Raw genomic sequence first — 18,840 nt, 5'->3', positions numbered from 1 at the left:
AGATTTCCACATTTTGTGCAGATGCACACTGTTCAGCATGCAAAGATTTACATATGTAAAAGATTAAGTGAGTGGTGCCCACATCCTGTGGCATAGGCACTGCTGGGATTCGAACCCAGGATCTCCTGTTTACAAGACAGGCGCTTTGACCAACTAAGCCACAGCGCCACTTGCTGAACCTTCTACAATGTGTTGCTATAAAAAGTCTAAAAGAGGTAGCAGGTCAGGAAAATAGCTGATTACATCATGAAAGAGGTTAGGGGATTATTTCCAAAACCCGAGGGGCATTCAGGGCTCTGTTGAAGAAAGAGGGAATATCTGAAACTCTCAATACGTGTTTCTGAAAGGTTTTTGGAACCTCCAGTTACAATACATCTAAACTCTGTCTCAGCTAGGAGAAATGGAAAGCAATCTCTGCTATGCTTTCAGCTGATCTGAAAGACAAAATCCAGAAAGCTTTTCATGAATTATATATTCATATTTGTAAAGACTGTTTTGAATACATCCAAAGGCTGGATCTCAACAATAGGAAGTAGCAGATTCTGGCCTAAGCCAGTGGTTTTCAAACCATTCTCGAAACCTCCCAGACGCTATACATTTTCGTTATTTACCTTATTTCAAAAGGGTTAATTGAGCTACTTAGTAGAGTACTCTATGATCTGACGTGGGTGTGTCCAATAAGGGAGATGAGCAGAATGTGAAGGGTAGGCTTCTGAAGTAGTTTGTGGACCCCAGTTTTAAACATATGTCTGACTCACAGAGACATCAGAGCAAAAGAGGCCACTGACTATTCTGGTGGGACTCACAACCAGGGAATTTCTCCATTCGCATCCTAGAAGTCCAAAGTTCTATCCATTGTACCATAAAATGACACACTTCAGGGAAGTGTTGCATGCGCAGCACTTCTTAGTTTTTCCAGTTTTGTGCAGGTAAACACAGTTCGTCATGCAAAGACTTTCATATGTGAAAAGGTTAAGCACTCCCATATCCTGTGCCAAAGACACTGCTGGGATTTGAACCCAGGATCTCCTGTTTACGAGACAGGCGCTTTGACCAGCTAAGCCACAGCGCCAGATACTGTGAAATTTGTTGGTAAAACAAGTCTAAAAGAGGTACCACATCAGGAAAACAGCTGATCACGTCATGAACGAGGTCCCTTAGAGGTAAGAGGATTGTTTCCAAAACATCTGAGCAATAGAGGGTATGCACGACTCTGGTGGGACTCGAACCCACAAACTTTGAATATCTCCATTCACAACCTAGAAGTCCAATGCGCTATCCATTGCGCCACAGAGCCACAAAAGACAAGCTTTAAGACGCTATTGCATCCACATCACTTCTTAGATTTCCACATTTTGTGCAGATGCACACTGTTCAGCATGCAAAGATTTACATATGTAAAAGATTAAGTGAGTGGTGCCCACATCCTGTGGCATAGGCACTGCTGGGATTCGAACCCAGGATCTCCTGTTTACAAGACAGGCGCTTTGACCAACTAAGCCACAGCGCCACTTGCTGAACCTTCTACAATGTGTTGCTATAAAAAGTCTAAAAGAGGTAGCAGGTCAGGAAAATAGCTGATTACATCATGAAAGAGGTTAGGGGATTATTTCCAAAACCCGAGGGGCATTCAGGGCTCTGTTGAAGAAAGAGGGAATATCTGAAACTCTCAATACGTGTTTCTGAAAGGTTTTTGGAACCTCCAGTTACAATACATCTAAACTCTGTCTCAGCTAGGAGAAATGGAAAGCAATCTCTGCTATGCTTTCAGCTGATCTGAAAGACAAAATCCAGAAAGCTTTTCATGAATTATATATTCATATTTGTAAAGACTGTTTTGAATACATCCAAAGGCTGGATCTCAACAATAGGAAGTAGCAGATTCTGGCCTAAGCCAGTGGTTTTCAAACCATTCTCGAAACCTCCCAGACGCTATACATTTTCGTTATTTACCTTATTTCAAAAGGGTTAATTGAGCTACTTAGTAGAGTACTCTATGATCTGACGTGGGTGTGTCCAATAAGGGAGATGAGCAGAATGTGAAGGGTAGGCTTCTGAAGTAGTTTGTGGACCCCAGTTTTAAACATATGTCTGACTCACAGAGACATCAGAGCAAAAGAGGCCACTGACTATTCTGGTGGGACTCACAACCAGGGAATTTCTCCATTCGCATCCTAGAAGTCCAAAGTTCTATCCATTGTACCATAAAATGACACACTTCAGGGAAGTGTTGCATGCGCAGCACTTCTTAGTTTTTCCAGTTTTGTGCAGGTAAACACAGTTCGTCATGCAAAGACTTTCATATGTGAAAAGGTTAAGCACTCCCATATCCTGTGCCAAAGACACTGCTGGGATTTGAACCCAGGATCTCCTGTTTACGAGACAGGCGCTTTGACCAGCTAAGCCACAGCGCCAGATACTGTGAAATTTGTTGGTAAAACAAGTCTAAAAGAGGTACCACATCAGGAAAACAGCTGATCACGTCATGAACGAGGTCCCTTAGAGGTAAGAGGATTGTTTCCAAAACATCTGAGCAATAGAGGGTATGCACGACTCTGGTGGGACTCGAACCCACAAACTTTGAATATCTCCATTCACAACATAGAAGTCCAATGCGCTATCCATTGCGCCACAGAGCCACAAAAGACAAGCTTTAAGACGCTATTGCATCCACATCACTTCTTAGATTTCCACATTTTGTGCAGATGCACACTGTTCAGCATGCAAAGATTTACATATGTAAAAGATTAAGTGAGTGGTGCCCACATCCTGTGGCATAGGCACTGCTGGGATTCGAACCCAGGATCTCCTGTTTACAAGACAGGCGCTTTGACCAACTAAGCCACAGCGCCACTTGCTGAACCTTCTACAATGTGTTGCTATAAAAAGTCTAAAAGAGGTAGCAGGTCAGGAAAATAGCTGATTACATCATGAAAGAGGTTAGGGGATTATTTCCAAAACCCGAGGGGCATTCAGGGCTCTGTTGAAGAAAGAGGGAATATCTGAAACTCTCAATACGTGTTTCTGAAAGGTTTTTGGAACCTCCAGTTACAATACATCTAAACTCTGTCTCAGCTAGGAGAAATGGAAAGCAATCTCTGCTATGCTTTCAGCTGATCTGAAAGACAAAATCCAGAAAGCTTTTCATGAATTATATATTCATATTTGTAAAGACTGTTTTGAATACATCCAAAGGCTGGATCTCAACAATAGGAAGTAGCAGATTCTGGCCTAAGCCAGTGGTTTTCAAACCATTCTCGAAACCTCCCAGACGCTATACATTTTCGTTATTTACCTTATTTCAAAAGGGTTAATTGAGCTACTTAGTAGAGTACTCTATGATCTGACGTGGGTGTGTCCAATAAGGGAGATGAGCAGAATGTGAAGGGTAGGCTTCTGAAGTAGTTTGTGGACCCCAGTTTTAAACATATGTCTGACTCACAGAGACATCAGAGCAAAAGAGGCCACTGACTATTCTGGTGGGACTCACAACCAGGGAATTTCTCCATTCGCATCCTAGAAGTCCAAAGTTCTATCCATTGTACCATAAAATGACACACTTCAGGGAAGTGTTGCATGCGCAGCACTTCTTAGTTTTTCCAGTTTTGTGCAGGTAAACACAGTTCGTCATGCAAAGACTTTCATATGTGAAAAGGTTAAGCACTCCCATATCCTGTGCCAAAGACACTGCTGGGATTTGAACCCAGGATCTCCTGTTTACGAGACAGGCGCTTTGACCAGCTAAGCCACAGCGCCAGATACTGTGAAATTTGTTGGTAAAACAAGTCTAAAAGAGGTACCACATCAGGAAAACAGCTGATCACGTCATGAACGAGGTCCCTTAGAGGTAAGAGGATTGTTTCCAAAACATCTGAGCAATAGAGGGTATGCACGACTCTGGTGGGACTCGAACCCACAAACTTTGAATATCTCCATTCACAACCTAGAAGTCCAATGCGCTATCCATTGCGCCACAGAGCCACAAAAGACAAGCTTTAAGACGCTATTGCATCCACATCACTTCTTAGATTTCCACATTTTGTGCAGATGCACACTGTTCAGCATGCAAAGATTTACATATGTAAAAGATTAAGTGAGTGGTGCCCACATCCTGTGGCATAGGCACTGCTGGGATTCGAACCCAGGATCTCCTGTTTACAAGACAGGCGCTTTGACCAACTAAGCCACAGCGCCACTTGCTGAACCTTCTACAATGTGTTGCTATAAAAAGTCTAAAAGAGGTAGCAGGTCAGGAAAATAGCTGATTACATCATGAAAGAGGTTAGGGGATTATTTCCAAAACCCGAGGGGCATTCAGGGCTCTGTTGAAGAAAGAGGGAATATCTGAAACTCTCAATACGTGTTTCTGAAAGGTTTTTGGAACCTCCAGTTACAATACATCTAAACTCTGTCTCAGCTAGGAGAAATGGAAAGCAATCTCTGCTATGCTTTCAGCTGATCTGAAAGACAAAATCCAGAAAGCTTTTCATGAATTATATATTCATATTTGTAAAGACTGTTTTGAATACATCCAAAGGCTGGATCTCAACAATAGGAAGTAGCAGATTCTGGCCTAAGCCAGTGGTTTTCAAACCATTCTCGAAACCTCCCAGACGCTATACATTTTCGTTATTTACCTTATTTCAAAAGGGTTAATTGAGCTACTTAGTAGAGTACTCTATGATCTGACGTGGGTGTGTCCAATAAGGGAGATGAGCAGAATGTGAAGGGTAGGCTTCTGAAGTAGTTTGTGGACCCCAGTTTTAAACATATGTCTGACTCACAGAGACATCAGAGCAAAAGAGGCCACTGACTATTCTGGTGGGACTCACAACCAGGGAATTTCTCCATTCGCATCCTAGAAGTCCAAAGTTCTATCCATTGTACCATAAAATGACACACTTCAGGGAAGTGTTGCATGCGCAGCACTTCTTAGTTTTTCCAGTTTTGTGCAGGTAAACACAGTTCGTCATGCAAAGACTTTCATATGTGAAAAGGTTAAGCACTCCCATATCCTGTGCCAAAGGCACTGCTGGGATTTGAACCCAGGATCTCCTGTTTACGAGACAGGCGCTTTGACCAGCTAAGCCACAGCGCCAGATACTGTGAAATTTGTTGGTAAAACAAGTCTAAAAGAGGTACCACATCAGGAAAACAGCTGATCACGTCATGAACGAGGTCCCTTAGAGGTAAGAGGATTGTTTCCAAAACATCTGAGCAATAGAGGGTATGCACGACTCTGGTGGGACTCGAACCCACAAACTTTGAATATCTCCATTCACAACCTAGAAGTCCAATGCGCTATCCATTGCGCCACAGAGCCACAAAAGACAAGCTTTAAGACGCTATTGCATCCACATCACTTCTTAGATTTCCACATTTTGTGCAGATGCACACTGTTCAGCATGCAAAGATTTACATATGTAAAAGATTAAGTGAGTGGTGCCCACATCCTGTGGCATAGGCACTGCTGGGATTCGAACCCAGGATCTCCTGTTTACAAGACAGGCGCTTTGACCAACTAAGCCACAGCGCCACTTGCTGAACCTTCTACAATGTGTTGCTATAAAAAGTCTAAAAGAGGTAGCAGGTCAGGAAAATAGCTGATTACATCATGAAAGAGGTTAGGGGATTATTTCCAAAACCCGAGGGGCATTCAGGGCTCTGTTGAAGAAAGAGGGAATATCTGAAACTCTCAATACGTGTTTCTGAAAGGTTTTTGGAACCTCCAGTTACAATACATCTAAACTCTGTCTCAGCTAGGAGAAATGGAAAGCAATCTCTGCTATGCTTTCAGCTGATCTGAAAGACAAAATCCAGAAAGCTTTTCATGAATTATATATTCATATTTGTAAAGACTGTTTTGAATACATCCAAAGGCTGGATCTCAACAATAGGAAGTAGCAGATTCTGGCCTAAGCCAGTGGTTTTCAAACCATTCTCGAAACCTCCCAGACGCTATACATTTTCGTTATTTACCTTATTTCAAAAGGGTTAATTGAGCTACTTAGTAGAGTACTCTATGATCTGACGTGGGTGTGTCCAATAAGGGAGATGAGCAGAATGTGAAGGGTAGGCTTCTGAAGTAGTTTGTGGACCCCAGTTTTAAACATATGTCTGACTCACAGAGACATCAGAGCAAAAGAGGCCACTGACTATTCTGGTGGGACTCACAACCAGGGAATTTCTCCATTCGCATCCTAGAAGTCCAAAGTTCTATCCATTGTACCATAAAATGACACACTTCAGGGAAGTGTTGCATGCGCAGCACTTCTTAGTTTTTCCAGTTTTGTGCAGGTAAACACAGTTCGTCATGCAAAGACTTTCATATGTGAAAAGGTTAAGCACTCCCATATCCTGTGCCAAAGGCACTGCTGGGATTTGAACCCAGGATCTCCTGTTTACGAGACAGGCGCTTTGACCAGCTAAGCCACAGCGCCAGATACTGTGAAATTTGTTGGTAAAACAAGTCTAAAAGAGGTACCACATCAGGAAAACAGCTGATCACGTCATGAACGAGGTCCCTTAGAGGTAAGAGGATTGTTTCCAAAACATCTGAGCAATAGAGGGTATGCACGACTCTGGTGGGACTCGAACCCACAAACTTTGAATATCTCCATTCACAACCTAGAAGTCCAATGCGCTATCCATTGCGCCACAGAGCCACAAAAGACAAGCTTTAACCTGTTAACCTTCAAGGCCACTTTTGAAAAATCCCCAGAAATGGCATACCCAAACTTAAACAGATACAGTTCATGAACCCTTTGCACTAAAAGCACAAGTATGATCTCATTTGAAAGCTGACACCTAGTAGTTTATTGTAAATGTAGAAATAATTATTGTCATAATGAAAAAAAAATGTTTAAATAGCTTCAAAGTTTTGTAAAGTTATTAGAAATTTACTTTCATGAAACATCTTCATAAAAATAAAATTGAAGTTGGCCCTGGAGGAATCTAGAAATGCACTGCAGCTAAAGCCATATGTGTGACCATTTTATATTTAAAATCTGAAAATGATAAGTCTAAAACTATGTTTTTAGTTAAATGTTTTTCAAGAACATGTCAAATTACTTTATTTTGATTAGACTCTAAAATGCAAACTGATGTTTAGTCATCTTCTGAGTCATCTAATCAGTCTATTGTCTCTATTATTTTGTGGAGCAAACGAGCCCCATTCAGAGTCAGTCTCTCCTGCACACATTTACACCTCTCCATACTGGTTATGGCTCTAAATATGCATTTCTTTTGTCTGCATTATAGCTACTAACGACTGGCTATTCACAGGCTATTCATAGGGTTTCAAACCCTAATTTCTTTTATCAAAGTTCTCACTAAATATTTGAAACTGGTATCAAATGCACTGAAACATTTCAGTAAGCATTCCTATTTAGAAAAAAATCATAAAACAATAACTGCTGGTGGCAGGTGCACCTGGGCTAGCTAGCATGTTAGCTTAGCACACCATCAATACACGACCATTTATGAGATTGAAACCATGTTTGTGCTCCAAACTTACTTTATAACGCAAGTCGAGTGTTTTAAATAATCTTCTGTGATCTAATTTGGCTTCAGATAAAAAAAAATCCGACAGAAAATTTATTATTTATAGTGTTCTGCACGATGATGAAATCTATATCGATTAGCATTGCATTATAAATATAATCTATTATTATGAAATACCTGGCATGGCTTGAAGAACACAGGTAACTCAAATATCATTGCAATCATGTTTATTGTCTTCAAAACATCTTTATCTGCATGTTACAGCGATCTCTGTCAGCTACTTTCTGTATCAGTGACGTCCTGGAATGTCACATGACTATGGGTCTTCTTCGTGATCCATATATGGACTGTTATTGTGCATATAGCGCCCTCAGGCTATTGGTATAAATTGAAAACACAGCACATCTCAGTAAGAAGCGATCATAATGATTACATCGACGCATTTGGGTATAAATTCAACAAATATTATTCCTGTCTATATAAATATGATGTGAATCTATGAGAATATATCAATATTTCTCCAAGTCTGCACATTTTTGAGCTAAAGCCCTGAGGGACAATGTTTTGCGAATCGCTGTCATGACGACAGCACGGAGTGTTTTTTATGAATGGACCAGCTGACGCTCATAATTCATATTAAAGGTATCGACTCAATTTTCCATTTCATAACTCCTGACACAAATTAAGACATAACTGTCACTATAAGTTTCTCAGAATACAATAGTGGTCAAATACTGAATCTTGAGTATTATATCTTTTTAATGATGTATAGTTTGTCAAGGTATAACATTAAATCTGATAGTAAATTTGAACTAAATAAAAAAAAAAACCGCTTCAGTGCGCCGACGCTCTGGAAACGGTTAACAGGTTAAGACGCTATTGCATCCACATCACTTCTTAGATTTCCACATTTTGTGCAGATGCACACTGTTCAGCATGCAAAGATTTACATATGTAAAAGATTAAGTGAGTGGTGCCCACATCCTGTGGCATAGGCACTGCTGGGATTCGAACCCAGGATCTCCTGTTTACAAGACAGGCGCTTTGACCAACTAAGCCACAGCGCCACTTGCTGAACCTTCTACAATGTGTTGCTATAAAAAGTCTAAAAGAGGTAGCAGGTCAGGAAAATAGCTGATTACATCATGAAAGAGGTTAGGGGATTATTTCCAAAACCCGAGGGGCATTCAGGGCTCTGTTGAAGAAAGAGGGAATATCTGAAACTCTCAATACGTGTTTCTGAAAGGTTTTTGGAACCTCCAGTTACAATACATCTAAACTCTGTCTCAGCTAGGAGAAATGGAAAGCAATCTCTGCTATGCTTTCAGCTGATCTGAAAGACAAAATCCAGAAAGCTTTTCATGAATTATATATTCATATTTGTAAAGACTGTTTTGAATACATCCAAAGGCTGGATCTCAACAATAGGAAGTAGCAGATTCTGGCCTAAGCCAGTGGTTTTCAAACCATTCTCGAAACCTCCCAGACGCTATACATTTTCGTTATTTACCTTATTTCAAAAGGGTTAATTGAGCTACTTAGTAGAGTACTCTATGATCTGACGTGGGTGTGTCCAATAAGGGAGATGAGCAGAATGTGAAGGGTAGGCTTCTGAAGTAGTTTGTGGACCCCAGTTTTAAACATATGTCTGACTCACAGAGACATCAGAGCAAAAGAGGCCACTGACTATTCTGGTGGGACTCACAACCAGGGAATTTCTCCATTCGCATCCTAGAAGTCCAAAGTTCTATCCATTGTACCATAAAATGACACACTTCAGGGAAGTGTTGCATGCGCAGCACTTCTTAGTTTTTCCAGTTTTGTGCAGGTAAACACAGTTCGTCATGCAAAGACTTTCATATGTGAAAAGGTTAAGCACTCCCATATCCTGTGCCAAAGGCACTGCTGGGATTTGAACCCAGGATCTCCTGTTTACGAGACAGGCGCTTTGACCAGCTAAGCCACAGCGCCAGATACTGTGAAATTTGTTGGTAAAACAAGTCTAAAAGAGGTACCACATCAGGAAAACAGCTGATCACGTCATGAACGAGGTCCCTTAGAGGTAAGAGGATTGTTTCCAAAACATCTGAGCAATAGAGGGTATGCACGACTCTGGTGGGACTCAAACCCACAACCTTTGAATATCTCCATTCACAATCTAGAAGTCCAATGCGCTATCCATTGCGCCACAGAGCCACACAAAATGTACTTTAAGACGCTATTGCATGCACATCACTTCTTAGATTTCCTCATTTTGTGCAGATGCACACTGTTCAGCATGCAAAGATTTACATATGTAAAAGATTAAGTGAGTGGTGCCCACATCCTGTGGAATAGGCACTGCTGGGATTCGAACCCAGGATCTCCTGTTTACAAGACAGGCGCTTTGACCAACTAAGCCACAGCGCCACTTGCTGAACTCTCTACAATGTGTTGGCATAAAAAGTCTAAAAGAGGTAGCAGGTCAGGAAAATAGCTGATTACATCATGAAAGAGGTTAGGGGATTATTTCCAAAACCCGAGGGGCATGCAGGGCTCTGTTGAAGAAAGAGGGAATATCTGAAACTCTCAATACTTGTGTCTGAAATGTTTTTGGAACCTCCAGATACAGTACATCTAAATTCTGTCTCAGCTGGGAGAAATGGAAAGCAATCTCTGCTATGCTTTCAGCTGATCTGAAAGACAAAATCCAGAAAGATTTTCATGAATTATATATTCATATTTGTAAAGACTGTTTTGAATACATCCAGAGGCTGGATCTCAACAATAGGAAGTAGCAGATTCTGGCCTAAGCCAGTGGTTTTCAAACCATTCTCGAAACCTCCCAGACGCTATACATTTTCGTTATCTTCCTTATTTCAACAGAGTTAATTGAGCTACTTAGTAGAGTACTCAATGATCTGACGTGGGTGTGTCCAATAAGGGAGATGAGCAGAATGTGAAGGGTAGGCTTCTGAAGTAGTTTGTGGACCCCAGTTTTAAACATATGTCTGACTCACAGAGACATCAGAGCAAAAGAGGCCACTGACTATTCTGGTGGGACTCACAACCAGGGAATTTCTCCATTCGCATCCTAGAAGTCCAAAGTTCTATCCATTGTACCATAAAATGACACACTTCAGGGAAGTGTTGCATGCGCAGCACTTCTTAAGTTTTTCCAGTTTTGTGCAGGTAAACACAGTTCGTCATGCAAAGACTTTCATATGTGAAAAGGTTAAGCACTCCCATATCCTGTGCCAAAGGCACTGCTGGGATTTGAACCCAGGATCTCCTGTTTACGAGACAGGCGCTTTGACCAGCTAAGCCACAGCGCCAGGTACTGTGGAATTTGTTGGTAAAACAAGTCTAAAAGAGGTACCACATCAGGAAAACAGCTGATCACGTCATGAACGAGGTCCCTTAGAGGTAAGAGGATTGTTTCCAAAACACGAGGGCCTTTCACGCCTCAAGGGAATGTCTGAACTCATTTAATTTTGGCTCTACACTCTCGATAGTAATGCCTAAAATGTTTCCTGAGCCTTCTTCTGATATGAAAGGGCAAAATCCAGAAAGATATCCATGTATTATTCTTCATATATTTAAAGACTTTGTTTGTACAAATATCCATAGGCTTGACCATATCAATCGGTAGTATAAAGTATCGCTTTATAAAGATGTCTATCAATGTAAGCAAATATCATTTGGGAATTACCCGTCTTTCGAATATCTGGGTATTGTGTTAAAAGGTGCTCCACGCATTTTACTTATCATTGTTTACAGGCCTCCAAAATACTCTCCAGCTTTTGCTGAGAACTTAACAGAACTGTTAAGTTCTATTTCCTCAGAGTTTGACTGCTTTGCCATTGCTGGAGATTTTAACATTCACATAGATAATGCAGAAAACAATATGGCAAAAGAAATCAAAACTGTTTTAAAAACTTTTGATCTGACTCAGCATGTACATGGAGCCACACATAATCGTGGACACACTCTAGATTTACTTATCAGTAAGGGTCTAAACATTTCATCAATTGTTATTAAGGATGTAGCACTGTCTGATCATTTTTGTATTTTCTTTGATATATTGATCTCTCCTGCCATTGAAGCTAGATCTGTGTCTGTCAAGAAGAGATGCTTAAATGAGAATACTAGTGTACTATTTATGAAGGCTATATCTTTAACACCAAGCATATCTGCTGACTCTGTTGATTTTCTCCTTGATTCTTTTAACTCAAAAGTTAAGAGTGTAATTGATGATATTGCTCCTGTGAAAGTCAGGAAGAAGAGTGGCAGACAAAAAGCACCTTGGAGAAACTCAACAGCAGTGCAAAATATGAAAAGACAATGCAGAAAAGCAGAGCGCATGTGGCGGAAGACAAAACTTGTAGTCCATTATAACATCTACAAAGACAGCATCCATGCTTTCAATAAGGAACTAAGCAAAGCTAGACAGACTTTTTTCTCGAATATTATAAACAGCAATATAAACAACACGCGCACTCTTTTTGCTACTGTAGAGAGACTGACAAACCCCCCAAGCCAGATTCCCAGTGAAATGCTCTCAGTGAGAAAGTGCAGTGAGTTTGCTTCTTTCTTCTCTGAGAAAATCAATAATATCAGAAAGGTGATCAGCTCATCCTTGAGTTGCGCTGGGGTCAGGCAGATCAAACAACAGCACGAGAAAGTAGCCACTATGTCTGATTTCGAAGAAATTGATGGCAAAATTTTGGAAGAAACCGTACAGCAACTAAAAACATCAACCTGCGCCCTTGATGCACTTCCCACATCTTTTTTCAAAAATGTGTTACACAGCTTAGAAGCAGATCTCCTAGAAGTGGTAAATGCCTCACTTCTCTCTGGGAGTTTTCCGACCTCCCTGAAAACTGCTGTTGTCAAGCCCCTCCTGAAAAAGAGCAATCTGGATAAGACCATATTAAACAACTATAGACCGATCTCAAATCTTCCTTTCATAGGCAAGATCATTGAAAAAGTTGTCTTCAATCAGCTGAACAAATTCTTAAGCTCGAATGGATACTTTGACCATTTTCAATCTGGTTTCCGACCGCACCACAGTACAGAGACCGCGCTCATAAAGATAATAAATGATATTCGCTTAAATACTGATACAGGCAAATTATCAGTGCTGGTACTACTCGACCTCAGTGCTGCATTTGACACTGACGATCACAAAATACTTCTTGACAGGCTGGAAAACTGGGTCGGGCTTTCTGGGATAGTCCTAAAATGGTTCAGGTCATACTTAGGAGGCAGAGGTTATTATGTGAGTATAGGAGACCATAAGTCTGAGTGGACATCCATGACATGCGGAGTCCCTCAAGGCTCAATTCTTGCGCCACTCCTATTCAACCTGTACATGCTCCCAATGAGCCAAATAATGAGAAAGAACCAAATCGCTTACCATAGCTATGCAGACGACACACAGCTCTACTTAGCCCTATCGCCTAACGATTACAGCCCCATTGACTCCCTTTGCCAATGCATTGATGAAGTAAACAATTGGATGTGCCAAAACTTTCTTCAGTTAAACAAAGACAAAACTGAAGTCATTGCGTTTGGAAACAAAGATGAAGTTCTCAAGGTGAACGCATACCTTCAGTCTAGGGGTCAAACAACTAAAAATCAAGTCAGGAATCTGGGTGTGTCTCTGGAGTCAGACCTTAGTTTCAGTAGTCATGTCAAAGCAATAACTAAATCAGCATATTATCACCTGAAAAATATTGCAAGAATTAGATGCTTTGTTTCCAGTCAAGACTTAGAAAAACTTGTGCATGCTTTCATCACCAGTAGGGTGGATTATTGTAATGGACTTCTCACTGGCCTTCCCAAAAAGACCATAAGACAGTTGCAGCTCATACAGAACGCTGCTGCTAGGATTCTGAGCAGAACCAGAAAATATGAACACATCACACCAGTCCTCAGGTCTTTACACTGGCTGCCAGTTACATTTAGGATTGATTTTAAAGTATTATTACTGGTATATAAATCATTCAATGGCCTAGGACCTCAATACATTGCAGATATGCTCACTGAATATAAACCCAACAGATCACTCAGATCATTAGGATCACATCGGCTAGAAATACCAAGGGTTCACTCTAAGCATGGCGAGTCTGCTTTTAGCTACTATGCCAGCCGCAGCTGGAACCAGCTTCCAGAAGAGATTAGATGTGCTCCTACAGTAGTCACATTCAAATCCAGACTCAAAACACATCTGTTTAGCTGTGCATTTACTGAATGAGCACTGTGCCACTGTTCGTCCGACTGTTTGCACTGTATTTTATTTTATGTTTTAATTATTCTGATTTCTGTATTTTATCTTTTATTCTAAACTGTTTTAATTATTCTGATTTCTTTTGATTATTTTAATTTCTTCTATGTAAAGCACTTTGAATTACCATTGTGTATGAAATGTGCTATATAAATAAACTTGCCTTGCCTAGTAGCAGATTTCAGGCCTAAGCCAGGAGCTTGCAAACCATTCTTGAAGCGCATCTGCACCACATATATATATATATTTTTTATTATCTCTCTCATTTAATACAGGTGAATCAAATAATTGATTGATAAGTAACGTACTGGACGATCTGACTTGGGTGTGCTCAATAAGGAAAAGAAGAAAAATGTGCTGCATAGGCTTCTGAAAAAATTGGAAAACCCCAGCTTTAAGCAAATGTCAGTCTGGTAAAGACGTCTGTGCAAAGGGACACCATTCGTGACTCTGGTGGGACCCAAAATACGGCACACTTTTTAAAACCTTCATTTGCAACCGAGAAGTCCAGATTGTCTTTCACATCAGAGATGATTGAATGACTACTCTTAGAAGCCACAGATAAGACACTGCTGGGATTCGAACACAGGATCTCCTGTTTACTAGACAGGCACTTTAACCAACTAAGCCACAGCGCCAGTTACTGTCACTGGTTCGATGCTTTTGTATACAAAGTCTAAAAGAGGTAGCATGTCAGGAGAATAGCTGATTACATCATGAATAGGTCCCTTTGAAGTTACAGGATTATTTCCAAAACCTGAAAGGTGTGCAGGCTTCTGTTGAGGGACAAGGGATTATCTCAAGCCATTTATTTCTGGATCGAAACTCTCAGTACTCGTGTCTCAAATGTTTCGGGAACCTCCAGTTACGATACATCTAAATGCTGTTTCAGCTTGGAGAAATGGAAAGCGTGTTTTTTTCTTCTTTTTTTCTAGGTAGGTGGCCAACAATAGGTTGTTGCAGATTTTGGCCTAGGCCAGTGGATTTCAACCTATTCTTATTTAAATAGGTGACTTAAGTTAATTAGTAGAGTACTCTGTGATCTGAGTTGGGTGTGTCCAATAAGGGAAATAAGCAGAACGTGAAGGGTATGCTTCTGAAGTAGTTTGTGGATTCAAGTTTTAAGCATATGCCTGTCCAACACAAAGACATCTGAGCAATAGAGGGTATGCACGACTCTGGTGGGACTCGAACCCACAACCTTTGAATACCTCCATTCACAATCTAGAAGTCCAATGCGCTATCCATTGCGCCACAGAGCCACAAAAGACAAGCTTTAAGACGCTATTCGATGCACATCACTTCTTAGATTTCCTCATTTTGTGCAGATGCACACTGTTCAGCATGCAAAGATTTACATATGTAAAAGATTAAGTGAGCGGTGCCCACATCCTGTGGCATAGGCACTGCTGGGATTCGAATCCATGATCTCCTGTTTACTAGACAGGCGCTTTGACCAACTAAGCAACAGCGCCAGTTACTGTCGCTGGTTCGATGCTTTTGTATACAAAGTCTAAAAGAGGTAGCATGTCAGGAGAATAGCTGATTACATCATGAATAGGTCCCTTTGAAGTTACAGGATTATTTCCAAAACCTGAAAGGTGTGCAGGCTTCTGTTGAGGGATAAGGGTGTTGTGAACTTTTTCTTTGTAGAAAAGTTAGAAGCTCAGACCAGGAGACGGTGGAAGTTTTCCAAGCAGAAGTTCTTTATTGATTGTCGGTAGCTGCAGTCATTCCAACATCGTCTAAATTAAAGTAACTTTACATGGTATATTATAGGCATTTTAAGAGGAGGGACTTCTGGAGGTGGAGACAAATTCAAACAAAGCATGCAAATGTAGTACGAACACACCCTACTCTGAGGGCATTACCAATCCAATGGAATCAGGATAACTATTCAAATGCTGATAGTGGCCAGGAACTCTGGTTCCAAGAGCCATCCCAGAGCCATTAAAGAAAGTCTCAGTGATCAGACTCATTTAACTTACAATGGAGAAAACAGGATTTGCCAGATTCTCTTGCTGGAAACTGTTTCACAGCTGATATCATTTACCATCCTAACCTGAAATGCTAACTTCAACAAACAGAACTTTCTCAGTTTATATATGATAGTATTAGAAGTTAGATTAAACCTTTTAATAAACTTGTATTCCTTCAATTCCCCCTTTGGGAGTTCTAAATTACTCCCACACTATATACAAATTTAAACAATTAAAAATTAATTCTTGCAACTTGTGATAGTTACAGGCACATAAGGCATGTTCTGTGTTTATTTTTCTGTAATTGCATGTTGACACATAAACAAAACATGCAATTAGGGTCCGTGAGTCTTTTCTGGTTGGAACTGTGATTTTCTCGTGATCAATCAAGTTTCTGAACCATGAAGAATTATCCTCAGTCATCTTGGTGTAATTTTGCTGAAAGATCAAGAATGTCTTGTTGGACCACCATGTTTGTGCACAAGTGAGTCCTGGAATGCAGTCATCTTCGGATGTGACATGCACACTTTCTTTCCAGCAAACAAGGCATTTGTGACATATTCATCAGCTCTAAGAATATGTTGTTTCTGGAGTCCGGACTTTGTGCGATCTTCATGATGTGTAGTAGTAGGACAATCTTGATCATGTCGATGTATGACTGAAGGTTTCGTAGTCTCTGCGTTGTGTATTTATTTTTTCTTTTTCTTTTCTCTATCCTTTTGTGATAGTTGGCTCGGGAGTGGGTCTAGTTGTTTCTTGAGGTTATGTCTTCATACGCAGACGAGGAGGTCGGTGCATATGGGTCTCGGTTCAGCCATCAAGTGTTATCTGCACAGAGGAAGAGAGAAAACAAAAGACAGGAGAGCAGTATTTGTTCAAACACTAGGGTTGTAAACTTTTCCGAGTCTGCTATTGTTGTTCCTTCTTCCCTATTTCTTAATTATGACACCTAAAGAACGCAGTGAGATGAGGATGGATTAATGGATGGGAAGGCCTATGAGGGATTCTTCACCGAAGGGTTGGCCACCGACGCCTGTTGCAATCGGTTCTTTCCTCGGCTCCCCACTGGTTCGTGTCCTATGCTATCCCTGTTGGAGCAGGAACAACCTTACAGTGTGACACATGAGTCCAGGTTTTCTTTCCCTGACATAATACTGCAGCAGCTGTAATCAACATCACTTGATATGGTCCGTGCCACTTAGGCTCTAATGGCTTGTTTTTGAATGACTTTATCATAACCCATTGACCTGGGATGATAGTGTGTCCACCTTCTGGTGGAGTCTGCCAACACGACTCAACTCTCTCTCTGGCACTCTGTACTGCCTTTGTGAGGTTTTCACAGTAAGTGATCAGGGCATCTGAGGCAATGTGTACATCAGCATTTCTAAGATCAATCACACCTGGCATCTGCATTGGGCGTCCAGTAATAATCTCATGAGGGCTCAGTCCTACTGATCTGTTAGGTGAGGCTCTTATACTACACAGTACTGCTGGCAACGCTTCAACCCATGGTACTCCTTCCTGATGCATTTTGCTTAGCCTGATTTTGATTGTTCTGTTTGCACGTTCAACCTGACACCAAAATCATGAATTACCCCAAAAGCATATCTGGAATCTGTGTAGATATTAGCAACCGATCCTGAAGCTAGCGTGCATGCTCTTGTTAGGGCTACTAGTTCTGCAGCTTGAGCTGAAAAATGATCTGGAAGACGTCCTGAAGCTAACACTTCCGTGGTGGACGTTACTGCATAACCTGCTCGTCTGTTACCTTTTTCTTTTACTTCACTCATAGGTGTATATGTAAGCGTAACACAATCGTGAGTAATTTCTCCTTCATCCTCTAACAAAACTTCAGTCATAGCAGACAGCATACATGAGGACGGATTTGTGACAGGTGCACGCTGTAAGACAATATTTGGCATTATTGTGGACACTGCATGAGGGCTTTTTTTACGTTTACAGTCTGACCTAACACACTTAATGATGAAAGGTCTGTGCTGTAAAATAACATTTAAGGCTGTGAGTCTACTTAACTTGGTGTTCCCCAAAGGAAGGGTGAGACAGTCACTTTCCTTTTGTTCTATTAAACAAAAATAAGTCTTTCATCTTTGTTGAAAGTTACTGGGGAAATTAAGCACTCACAGCCCAAATGGTTAACACATCAACAAGCTGCCCAACGAGTTTAATGACGAGGGGACGGGCTGCTTCAGAGTAGCAAGCAGACTGAGTAGGAGCTGAGTAACATTGTTAACTTGTTTAAAGTTCTTTTTGTTTTTCCTACACTCCTTTCCCCAATGTCCATGTTTACCACAGTAATAACAACTGCTGCCCTCTCTCTTAGGACATTTGCGTTTCTGTTGATTCTCTGTGTTGACCTTAAAGGATGCTGCTGCAATTTTTACTCTTGCCTTGACATCAGAATCTGTTTCCCAAGTAGTTAACCTCTCCAAGTTGTTTTGTATGGTTCTAGTGGACCATGTTAAGTCTAAGAAAGGCAATGCTTTTCTATGTTCTGACAACAGACCATCAAACCATGTGCGAACTAGGGGACCATTATCTTCTAACACCTTCTCTGAAGTGTCAGCTATACCACTGTACGCTGCTGCTGACTGGCAAAATCTTTGAGTGTACTCACTAACAGTTTCACCCTTCTTCTGTAAACAACTAGTGATCTTCGACCAGTCAATTCTGGGTCCAACAATGTTCTTCAACGCTTTCAAAACTCCCTCTCTCAATTCATCTTTTCTGGCATGTTGTAGTTCAGAAGTAACAGCAGACTCAAAACTGTTGAATTCAGATTCAGTTAGAATTTGTGACATCAGCTGTGTGACTTCTGCCAACGACATGTCGTAAAGACGCATTTTACTGATCAATGCCCTTCTAAAATCAGAAAAATCTGTGCGTACTGAAGGTAAGCTTTGGGATAGTCTTTCTATGTCTCTAGGTCCGAGTGCTTTGGCAACAGTTTGGTTTTGGACAACAGAAGAGTTGGGAGGAACACTTTCAGTTCCCTCAATTCCCTGAGATCTTCTTGCAACACATACCTTTACTGAATCTACAGGCTTATCAGTCAGGATAAGTTTCATCTGA

The 18,840-nt window shown here is 40.9% G+C and overlaps 23 non-coding genes across 23 annotated transcripts; all 23 read right to left on the bottom strand.

Annotated features, from left to right (window-relative positions):
* Positions 1-94: 94 nt before the first annotated feature.
* Positions 95-168, bottom strand: trnat-ugu (transfer RNA threonine (anticodon UGU)). Its single transcript has one exon. It is a non-coding gene; the product is annotated as a tRNA-Thr (tRNA).
* An 830-nt stretch (positions 169-998) lies between these two features.
* Positions 999-1,072, bottom strand: trnat-cgu (transfer RNA threonine (anticodon CGU)). The gene has a single exon. It is a non-coding gene; the product is annotated as a tRNA-Thr (tRNA).
* A 136-nt stretch (positions 1,073-1,208) lies between these two features.
* trnar-ucu (transfer RNA arginine (anticodon UCU)) lies at positions 1,209-1,297 on the bottom strand. Its single transcript is given in 2 exon segments — positions 1,209-1,244; positions 1,261-1,297. It is a non-coding gene; the product is annotated as a tRNA-Arg (tRNA).
* A 139-nt stretch (positions 1,298-1,436) lies between these two features.
* On the bottom strand, positions 1,437-1,510 carry trnat-ugu (transfer RNA threonine (anticodon UGU)). Its single transcript has one exon. It is a non-coding gene; the product is annotated as a tRNA-Thr (tRNA).
* Positions 1,511-2,340: 830 nt separating this feature from the next.
* Positions 2,341-2,414, bottom strand: trnat-cgu (transfer RNA threonine (anticodon CGU)). Its single transcript has one exon. It is a non-coding gene; the product is annotated as a tRNA-Thr (tRNA).
* Positions 2,415-2,550: 136 nt separating this feature from the next.
* On the bottom strand, positions 2,551-2,639 carry trnar-ucu (transfer RNA arginine (anticodon UCU)). Its single transcript is given in 2 exon segments — positions 2,551-2,586; positions 2,603-2,639. It is a non-coding gene; the product is annotated as a tRNA-Arg (tRNA).
* A 139-nt stretch (positions 2,640-2,778) lies between these two features.
* Positions 2,779-2,852, bottom strand: trnat-ugu (transfer RNA threonine (anticodon UGU)). The gene has a single exon. It is a non-coding gene; the product is annotated as a tRNA-Thr (tRNA).
* Positions 2,853-3,682: 830 nt separating this feature from the next.
* Positions 3,683-3,756, bottom strand: trnat-cgu (transfer RNA threonine (anticodon CGU)). Its single transcript has one exon. It is a non-coding gene; the product is annotated as a tRNA-Thr (tRNA).
* A 136-nt stretch (positions 3,757-3,892) lies between these two features.
* On the bottom strand, positions 3,893-3,981 carry trnar-ucu (transfer RNA arginine (anticodon UCU)). Its single transcript is given in 2 exon segments — positions 3,893-3,928; positions 3,945-3,981. It is a non-coding gene; the product is annotated as a tRNA-Arg (tRNA).
* Positions 3,982-4,120: 139 nt separating this feature from the next.
* trnat-ugu (transfer RNA threonine (anticodon UGU)) lies at positions 4,121-4,194 on the bottom strand. The gene has a single exon. It is a non-coding gene; the product is annotated as a tRNA-Thr (tRNA).
* Positions 4,195-5,024: 830 nt separating this feature from the next.
* trnat-cgu (transfer RNA threonine (anticodon CGU)) lies at positions 5,025-5,098 on the bottom strand. The gene has a single exon. It is a non-coding gene; the product is annotated as a tRNA-Thr (tRNA).
* A 136-nt stretch (positions 5,099-5,234) lies between these two features.
* On the bottom strand, positions 5,235-5,323 carry trnar-ucu (transfer RNA arginine (anticodon UCU)). Its single transcript is given in 2 exon segments — positions 5,235-5,270; positions 5,287-5,323. It is a non-coding gene; the product is annotated as a tRNA-Arg (tRNA).
* A 139-nt stretch (positions 5,324-5,462) lies between these two features.
* Positions 5,463-5,536, bottom strand: trnat-ugu (transfer RNA threonine (anticodon UGU)). The gene has a single exon. It is a non-coding gene; the product is annotated as a tRNA-Thr (tRNA).
* An 830-nt stretch (positions 5,537-6,366) lies between these two features.
* trnat-cgu (transfer RNA threonine (anticodon CGU)) lies at positions 6,367-6,440 on the bottom strand. Its single transcript has one exon. It is a non-coding gene; the product is annotated as a tRNA-Thr (tRNA).
* A 136-nt stretch (positions 6,441-6,576) lies between these two features.
* trnar-ucu (transfer RNA arginine (anticodon UCU)) lies at positions 6,577-6,665 on the bottom strand. The gene is given in 2 exon segments: positions 6,577-6,612; positions 6,629-6,665. It is a non-coding gene; the product is annotated as a tRNA-Arg (tRNA).
* A 1,831-nt stretch (positions 6,666-8,496) lies between these two features.
* Positions 8,497-8,570, bottom strand: trnat-ugu (transfer RNA threonine (anticodon UGU)). Its single transcript has one exon. It is a non-coding gene; the product is annotated as a tRNA-Thr (tRNA).
* Positions 8,571-9,400: 830 nt separating this feature from the next.
* On the bottom strand, positions 9,401-9,474 carry trnat-cgu (transfer RNA threonine (anticodon CGU)). Its single transcript has one exon. It is a non-coding gene; the product is annotated as a tRNA-Thr (tRNA).
* A 136-nt stretch (positions 9,475-9,610) lies between these two features.
* trnar-ucu (transfer RNA arginine (anticodon UCU)) lies at positions 9,611-9,699 on the bottom strand. Its single transcript is given in 2 exon segments — positions 9,611-9,646; positions 9,663-9,699. It is a non-coding gene; the product is annotated as a tRNA-Arg (tRNA).
* A 139-nt stretch (positions 9,700-9,838) lies between these two features.
* Positions 9,839-9,912, bottom strand: trnat-ugu (transfer RNA threonine (anticodon UGU)). The gene has a single exon. It is a non-coding gene; the product is annotated as a tRNA-Thr (tRNA).
* Positions 9,913-10,743: 831 nt separating this feature from the next.
* On the bottom strand, positions 10,744-10,817 carry trnat-cgu (transfer RNA threonine (anticodon CGU)). The gene has a single exon. It is a non-coding gene; the product is annotated as a tRNA-Thr (tRNA).
* A 3,518-nt stretch (positions 10,818-14,335) lies between these two features.
* On the bottom strand, positions 14,336-14,409 carry trnat-agu (transfer RNA threonine (anticodon AGU)). Its single transcript has one exon. It is a non-coding gene; the product is annotated as a tRNA-Thr (tRNA).
* A 535-nt stretch (positions 14,410-14,944) lies between these two features.
* trnar-ucu (transfer RNA arginine (anticodon UCU)) lies at positions 14,945-15,033 on the bottom strand. Its single transcript is given in 2 exon segments — positions 14,945-14,980; positions 14,997-15,033. It is a non-coding gene; the product is annotated as a tRNA-Arg (tRNA).
* Positions 15,034-15,172: 139 nt separating this feature from the next.
* trnat-agu (transfer RNA threonine (anticodon AGU)) lies at positions 15,173-15,246 on the bottom strand. The gene has a single exon. It is a non-coding gene; the product is annotated as a tRNA-Thr (tRNA).
* Positions 15,247-18,840: the final 3,594 nt, after the last annotated feature.

The sequence above is a fragment of the Siphateles boraxobius genome, unplaced genomic scaffold, assembly GCF_051911475.1.
Source record: "Siphateles boraxobius isolate OS27281-9 unplaced genomic scaffold, OSU_SipBor_1 23, whole genome shotgun sequence".
In the NCBI taxonomy this organism is placed as follows: Eukaryota; Metazoa; Chordata; class Actinopteri; order Cypriniformes; family Leuciscidae; genus Siphateles; species Siphateles boraxobius.
The sequence above is the reverse complement of the archived record's forward strand: the minus strand, read 5'-3'. Positions and strand labels throughout refer to the sequence as shown.